The sequence below is a fragment of the Vitis riparia genome, chromosome 12 (genome assembly GCF_004353265.1).
Source record: "Vitis riparia cultivar Riparia Gloire de Montpellier isolate 1030 chromosome 12, EGFV_Vit.rip_1.0, whole genome shotgun sequence".
In the NCBI taxonomy this organism is placed as follows: domain Eukaryota; kingdom Viridiplantae; phylum Streptophyta; class Magnoliopsida; order Vitales; family Vitaceae; genus Vitis; species Vitis riparia.
The window spans coordinates 9,591,721-9,601,036 of NC_048442.1; the positions used below are offsets into that span (position 1 = coordinate 9,591,721).

General features: G+C 35.8%; 1 pseudogene; it reads left to right on the forward strand.

The window, feature by feature from the left end:
- The first annotated feature begins 1,488 nt into the window (after positions 1–1,488).
- On the forward strand, positions 1,489–8,385 carry LOC117925954 (annotated as a pseudogene).
- The last annotated feature ends 931 nt before the right edge of the window (positions 8,386–9,316 follow it).

Below are 9,316 nucleotides of genomic sequence, written 5' to 3' on the forward strand. Positions count from 1 at the left end.
CCATTAGAAGTCATAGTACAATATCTCCTAATTTGTAGGATGATTTATTTTGGTCATTGGGATGAATTTCTCATGGTAAGTGTACTAGTGTATATGGTTACATATTGAATAGGACCTATAGAAAGTCATGGTTGCTCCAAACTATGAACAAAATTGATACTTATGAACCAACAATGCAACAGATGCAAACCATAGGATAAGAATAGGGCTTAGCATATAAAAGTAACGTTAAAACAAGCATGTGGACCAAGAAAGGGCTTGGCACACATATGCCCCCTATACATATATTAGTAGGTTGAGTGGTATATGTGGGATCAACATGGTGCAACATTTAGTATTACTAAAAGACTAAACAAAGGTTGTTAGACTAAGAGAATGATCTGAAGGTATAACAATGTGGCACTTTAGTATTGAGGTGAAGCTCTTGAAAAGGTTTATTGGCACATCAAGAAGATGAGACCAAGCAATATGGGATGTTGCAAGGCATCTAATATTAGACAAATGACGGGCTAATATATTTACTAGACACATGACACGAGCCAAGAAAATATCTACAAAGATGGTTTAGGTGACATTCAATGGTGCAACAAGATTTATAAAAGTAGCATGACCCAAAAATTGGGTTGTTGACCATGGCATAAGTGGGCCTAAGTAGAAGAAAACAATGAAAATATTTTAAATAAATTAATTAAACATTATTTATAACAAATGTCATTTCAAAGCAGGTTTGAGAATTTCAACATTTAACTTTCCATCAAGGAAAGAAATAAATAAAGTGGAAGAAATAGTCAATTTCTCATATTTCTCAAAAGAATGCACTAAATGAAAGGAGCAAAGATTGGCCTATGGACTTACATACTATACACACCACAAATGATCCAAGTAAATGCGTGAAAAATTTACAACTTCAATGGTTGATTTAATTATTTTATTAAACTTATGACTTTCCATCATGCATTCTGATTTAATTATTTTATTCATTTAATGTTGGTTAATATATATTATTTTTCAAAAGAAAAATGTTAATACATAAAATAGAAGGAATGGGTAAAAAGTATAATTAAAATATTGCATACTTTTCCTTTGAAATATTTGTCAATACAACCTATAAAAGTCTAGTTTAAATTACATTAATCAGAGGAAGAAATTGGAAGTTGTAAAATTTAAACAAAGTCTTGGAAGCAAAGACTATTTCTCATATATTGAAAAGCCCAAAGGCCCACAATGCAACTTGGAACTTCTACATCCTTTCTAATTAATATTTCAATCATTGGTTGGAAATGGGAAAAACAGGCTTTGCTTACTTGTTTTCAATGTGGTCTAGTATTGACCTCATCACTCATTACTCATATAGGCAATTTGGAGCATATAAATACTTGACAAGTCTGGCCTCCCACAACATCAAACTGCTTCCACATACCAATACCCTATAACATATTGTAGCTCTCTTCTTCACCATCTTAAAATCCTTCCCTACCTAGAGTATTTATGGTTGCCCTTACTACCATATGGCAGTTTCTACTACTAATTGCCATGGCTGCTCCATTGGCTCAAGGTCACGACACGCTGGTCGGGTTCTATTCCTATACCTGCCTTGAAGTTGAATCCATTATGAAAGAGACTATTACAGATCATTTCAATTCCAACCCAACCATTGCCCCTGGTTTGCTCCGCATGCACTTCCATGACTGCTTCGTCCGAGGTTGCAATGCTTCCATCCTCATCGCTGGCTCCTCCATTGAAAGAATTGTAGGACCCAACAGTCTGTTAAGAGGATATGAAGTAGTTGATGATGCCAAGACCCTACTGGAAGCCGCCTGCCCTGGAGTGGTCTCATGAGCTGAAATTCTTGCTCTTGTTGCCCGTGACTATGTCCTTCTGGTATGCATATATACATGATTCATGGTGGATCCCATCATGTTATAATATTCAATGCCTTACATATGCCTTCTTATTACTTATGTTGCTTCAACGTTTTGCGCAGACCAAAGGAGCAAGCTGGAAGATGCCCACAGGGCGGAGAGACAGTCGTGTTTCATTTGTTGGAAAAATTTAAACCACAAACAGGATCTCATGAAAGACATTAAAGCATGCAATAAAAATTCGAAATTAAGAAAGACTGACCTTGATTGATCCCATAGAAAGCCATTCATGTGTTCTTCTAGTGTTCAAGGATGCGCTCAATTCGTGAAGGAGATAAACCCCGGGTTCAATTGACTCTTCCTTTCCTACACCCAAAAAACTGTGTGCTCTGAAGAGATCGTTCGTGCAGTACGTTCTCTTCTTCAGTCCCAAAGAGAAGTCACCCTACCTTTTTCCCTTATATATATATTACACATATCGCACATACACAGTTTGGATCACTTGACTTAATGGGCCAATCAAGTGAATTAGGGTGAGCCCATAGAAATCAAGCAATAATGTATCCAACCCCATTATGGACCATAATGCAAAAATTAAATTAACATTAATTTATGGCATTATCAAATTGATTATGTAAGTCCACACATAAAAATTCCAACGATTCTCCTACTTGGACTACATAATCAAACATCACAACATATACATAATCATAAATCAATGTCCCATAGAATCTCATCAAAACAAAAACAAAAGCAATCATATATGCTTCATTGCTTGATTCACAAGGAAATATACAATAATAGCAATCCTTCCAACAATAGCATAATATTACAATACCATAATTGTCTCACACTAACTTAATACAACCTAGGCTTCCAACAACCCCATTTGAGATACATGTTCTTGAAACACAACTATGGGTAAGCATTTTGTTAGTTGATCCGCCAACATACTTTTTGTGGACATGTGCTCGATATCAATAAGAGACTCTGTCACTTTCTCCTTAACAAAATAGAACTTTACATCAATATGTTTGGAGCGAGAAGTACTCCTAGTGTTCTTAGAAAAAGCAACAGCTATGAAATTATCACAAAATAATTTCAGCGGTCTAGAAATGGAGTCAACAACTCCCAAAGCTAAAATAAAATTCTGCATCCACATAGCATGACAACAAGCTTGATAACATGTCACATACTCTGCCTCCATAGTTGAGGATGTTGTAAGTGTCTGCTTGACACTTTTCCAAGATACAGCTCCTCCTGCCATCATAAAAATATAACCCGTAGTGGATTTCTTATCATCTATGCAGCCAGCAAAATCAGTATCACAAAACACAACTACATCAAGTATGTTGGTGCGCTAATATGTCAACATTAAGTCCTTAGTTCCTTGCAAATACCTAAGGACCTTCTTAGCAGCTTTCCAATGTTGACTCCCAGGATTACTCAATTACCTTCCCAACATGCCCACAACAAAAGCAATATCAGGGTGTGTACATACTTGAGCATACATAAGGCTGTCAACCATAAATGAATAAGGAATGGTTCTTATTTCCTCTCTCTTATCATCATTTTGAGGACACTAAGCCTTTGAAAACTTATCACCCTTCACAATTGGTGCTCTAGTAGAACTACAGTTGTGCATATTGAATCTCTTCAATATCTTCTCAATATAGGTTCTTTGAGACAATTTAAGCACCCCATTAGCCCTATCACGAAGAATCTTTATGTCCAAAACATAAGAAGCCTCACCAAGATCCTTCATGTCAAAATAGGTTGACAACATGTGCTTTGTCTCAATCAACAAGTCAGAATCATTTGATGCAAGTAGTATATCATCAACATATAAAACAAGAAATATGTAACTACTCCCACTGACCCTCAAATATATGCATCTATCAATTGTATTCTCTTTAAAACCATTTTGGGTGATAATCTTATCAATCTTTAGATACCACTGCCTCAAAGCCTGTTTAAGACCATAAATTGACTTATTGAGCTTGCAAACTAAGTGTTCCTTTCCAACTTCTGTAAAACCAATAGGCTGCTCCATATACATGTCCTCATCCAGATCACCATTCAAGAAAGTTGTCTTGACATCCATCTGATGTAGCTCCAAATCAAAATGAGCTACTATGGCCATAATCACTCTAAAAGAGTCCTTGGTCGACACAGGTGAGAAAGTTTCTTTAAAATCAATCCCTTCTCTTTGACTATAACCTTTAACCACAAGTCTAGCTTTATATCTCTCTGTTTGCCAGCTAGAATCACGTTTGGTCTTAAAGACCCACTTGCACCCAACTGGTTTACAACCATGTGGCAAGTCAACCAAATTCCAAACTCCATTCATATACATAGAATTCATTTCATCCATGGCTTCTTTCCAAGAAGTGAATTGAGAACAATTGCTTCTTGATAAGTGACTGGATCAGAAGCATCATAACCATCATACTCATGCTCCTACAAATAAATCATGTAGTCATCTGAAATAGTCGACCTACGAACCCTCTGCGGTCTTCTTAAAGGAATCCCATCAACAACAATATCATCAACAGGAATGTTAGGTTCCACTTGATCACCATGCTCTCCTTGATTTGTGGCTGGCTGTTGGACAATAGGAATATCCACATTTGGAACATGAGATGTAGGAAAAGGAATCACAACATGCTCTTCTCCAAAAGGTATCTCACAAGGCACAAGATTTGGATCAACATTAACTTCATCCTCAAAGTATACAACCCTGTCTAACTCAATGATCCTGGTGGTATGAGATGGACAGTAAAATCTGGAACCCCTTGATCCAATGCAATAACCAACAAAGAAACCACTGATGTTTTTAGGATCAAGTTTCTTTGACTGTGGATTATATGGCCTAACCTCAGCCTTACATCCCCAAACATGGAAATGATGAAGGCTCGGTTTCTTTCCTGACCATAGCTCATAAGGTGTCTTAGGTATAGACTTACTAGGCACTTGATTCAAAATATATGTCATAGTCCTTAAGGCTTCACCCCACAAAAATTCTGGCAATGAGGAATTAGACAACATGCACCTTACCATATCCAACAATGTGTGATTCCTCCTTTCTGCAACCCCATTCTATTGAGGAGTGTCTAGCATTGTATATCTAGCATCAATGCCATATTCCAACAGAAACTTAGCGAATGGTCCAGGATTCCATCCAGTCTCATCATATCTCCCATATACACAAAATTCTTCATGCTTTGACGGCCTCATTTTCTTTGTCATCTCCTGTAAAGAATTAGTAACATGAATGGTGGCACTAGTATCTAACCACCAAGAATTGGCATGAACATCAACAATATTAGTCTCAATCATGTTTGCATTCAAATCAACCACAACCATAATTTTACCTTTCTTCTTCTTATCTAGCCAATTTTTAAACGTGAAGCAATCAACCCACTTATGCCCAAACTTGTGACAAAAGTTGCACTTCCAATTGAATTTCCCATTCTTTGTAGCATTAGATGAAGCAGATCCACTAGAGGCTCCTTGACTCGAATTCTCTCTCCTCTTGAATTGCTTAGAGCCTCCAAAATTCTTTTGTGGAGGTTTTTTCTTCATATTGCTCCCTTGGTCAGTAACAAGAGCAATGGAGTGAGTCTCATTTTTCTTCAGTGAGACTTCATGTTGCACCACAATAGACATCAACTCTTCCAAAGTCCATTCTTCCTTCAAGGCATTATATGTCAACTTCACTACATCAAAGGAAGCAAGAAGAGACTCAAGTATCAACCATTTTAGGAATTTCTCACTCAACTCCACTTTCATTTCATTTGCCTTGTTGAAGTAGTGCTTTAGCTTGATGATGTGATCTCTAACACCACCTACTCCATCATAGACAGTGGTTGTGAGAAGCTTCAAGTAAGTTGTCATTTCTGCCTTATCAATCTTGGTATAATTGGCATTCACATATTCCAAAAAATCTTTGGCCATTTCCGTCTTTGGCACACATTCTTTAATGGACTTATCCATAGTGTATTTCATCACCATCAAACAACTCCTATTGGAATGCTCCCATTTCTCATAAAAGGATCTTTCATTTGCAGAGCTCATATCAGTGGGTTACTTGGCTCATCAACTCTCAAAGCCAAGTCCAGATTTTGCAAAGTCATATGCACGTTGAAAGACTCAAACCATTCCTCGAAATTGTTTCCAGTAAGAGGCTTGATGGCAAACAATTGCAGAGTAATACCAGGATTGCTAGTAGTTGGAAAATAGCAAAATTAAACAATATGCATGTTACTACAAAATCATGTTATTTGCTAGTTTTCATAATTTCTCAATTTACCAATAGGTTGGAATTTTGAAAATTCCACAGCGGTAAGGACAACTAATTAAATATCACAACTAAGATACACAAACTTTATTACCGAAAGGGCAAAGAAAATTAGTACGGTTCATAATATATAATTAATTTCTTTCACCAATCTAAGCATCCTACCAAGTATTATAATCATCGATAGGACAATTAAAATACCCGTATGGACCTTAGTAATCACAATAATAAAACAATAAAAAATATGGGAGATTAAATATCTCAACAAAGACAATTTGACACATAAAGGATCACAATAGGCAACCACATATATGTTCACTATTGTCATGATGAATTCAAAATATCTCAATTTGCACAACTTGATACACTTGGAATCGCAATAGGCAATCACACAAGTGTTCTTCAATGTCATAATAAATTAAGATATTCAACAAAATAGCTTAGGACAACATTATTGGTATAACACAAAAATCATACCCAAAAGAACAATAATAATAATAATTGTCCCAATAAAGCCAAATTTAATAAATGCATAATAATTCCAACATATGCATTATCATTCCAAGAATGCCAAGACAAACAAAAAAAATTGTTTTTTTTTAATGATGTCATGATGATGTCATCGTTTTCTCCATAGGCTGAACAAACCTGGTTCGGGCTGAATAGATCTAGAGAAGAAAAAAAATTTGACCAAAAAATTATGCAATTTTCGATGCAAACAACCGGTTTTCCATCCTCAAACATTAATCCATCAATCTTGACCAAAAAATTGCACAAAAACGCATAAACGAAGAACCATAAGAAACCCTAACTTTCGAAATCCCATCAATTGAGTTCCAAAAAATCAAAAAAAATGATGGGTTTTCCTTCAAAAGGTGTTTTCTACAAGTCTCCAACATCAATTTGGCTTCAAAATGGAGAATTAACACCAAACAAAAAAAGCCCCAAAATTGGCTTCCAAAACAAAATGGAAACCCTAAATAATCCAAACAAAAATGTAGCTTAAATGTCATCCATGATGGCTTTGATACCAATTGTTGGAAAAATTTAAACCACAAACAGGATCTCATGAAAGACAGTAAAGCATGCAACACAAATTCAGAATTAAGAAAGGCTGACCTTGATTGATCCCATAGAAAGTCATTTCTGTGTTCTTCTGGTGTTCAAGGATGCACTCAATTCATGAAAGAGAGAAACCCCAGGTTCAATTGACTCTTCCCTTTCTACACCCAAAAATTGTGTGTGCTCTGAAAAAATCGTTCATGTAGTACGTTCTCTTCTTCAGTCCCAAAAAGAAAAACAGAACATAATAGGATAGCCACCTTGCCTTTTTCCCTTATATATATATATATATATATAATTCATATATATATTACACATATCACACATACACAGTTTGGATCACTTGACTTAATGGGCTAGTCAAGTGAATTAGGGTGAGCCCATAGAAATCAAGTAATAATGTGTCCAGCCCCATTATGGACCACAATGCAAAAATTAAATTAACACTGATTTATGGCATTATCAAATTGATTATGTAAGTCCACACATAAAAATTCCAACATCATTAGCATCTGAGACTGCCAATTTGCCAACCTCCTGTGACTCCATTAAACTTCAAAAGCAAAAGTTCGTTGACAAGGGTCTCGACGATCAAGATCTTATAGCTCTTGTTGGTAAGAATATACGCATTATTAAAGTTATAACTATTCAACTTCATAGCTTAATTTCCTAGCTCTACTCCACCAGAGTCTATATACCTAAATTAACTCTGTTCATGCATGTGAACACATTACAAGCGGTCACACTATTGGAACTTCAGCATGCCAATTCTTCAGTGACAGACTATATAACTTCAACACGACAACTGGAAATGGTGTTGACCCCTCCATCGATCCCACCTTCCTTCCTTAGCTACAAGCTTTTTGCCCTCAAAATAGTGATGCAAATAGGCATGTTGCACTAGACACTGGTAACCCCAACACATTTGACGCCTCTTTCTTTAAAAACCTGAAGAATGGGCGAGGAATACTGCAGTCAAATCAGAGGTTGTGGGAAGATGCCTCCACCAGGAGCTACGTGCAACGGTTCCTTGGCATCAGAGGCTTGCAGGCGTTGAACTTCAACGTGGAGTTTAGGAGGTCCATGGTGAAGATGAGTAACATTGGCGTCAAGACTGGCACTGAGGGTGAAATTCGTAAGGTGTGCTCCGTAATTAATTAGCTCTATCACATCACAAATTAATTTCCACCAATCAAACACAAGGTGGCTTTAATCTTTTTTATTTCTGAGACTTGTACCCATCATTTATTTTCATATCAATTTGCATAAGCCAATAAATTAATATTTCAAAACCTATCACACTTTCATATATATATATATATATATGGCCTTTTCATACTTGATAAAAAAAAGGCACCACACTAACTAATTGATGGTTTGATAGTAAAGGTGTTGACTAATTGAGGCTTTGATGTTAAAGGTTACCCATCCTTGGTCTTGCTGAAGTTGATGATGTCCAAGTCAAAGAAGTGGAAATTGTATTGCTTTGAGTGGTCCAAAATTAATACATACAAACTCCATATCTTACTAATAAAGATGAATTTAGTGAAAGTGTTCATTCAAACAATGTTAATTCAAGAACACAAAAACAAAACAATCAATACAATGATACATGAACTTTTAACATGGTTCGGCTAATGATACCTACACCCATGGAAGAAAGAGAATCATTCCACTATATTATAGAGAATATTAAAGAAGATAGAACTAGATACAACTATTGGGTTCTCGACACATCTCATGTTTTCGCACTCCTTATATCCACATCCTAAACCACGAGCCCCCTTGCTCCACTAAGTATCTCTCTTTCTTCCTCACATCTCTTTCCACCCTATATAGTTTTTACAAATTCATCTTCATTTCATTACCTTTTTCCCTCATAACTTAGAATATTTATAGAAATATTTTCAAAAAACTTTCCTTATTCTATAAGAAAATCTAATATTAAAATAACATATCAACTTAAGAAATATTCTATATAATATTCTTTACAAAAAGGAATATATACTAATTAGGAATTTGAGACACTTTCGAACAATCTTCACCTTGGAGAAAATTCCATTAAGTCAATCTTCCATATCTCCATGATACA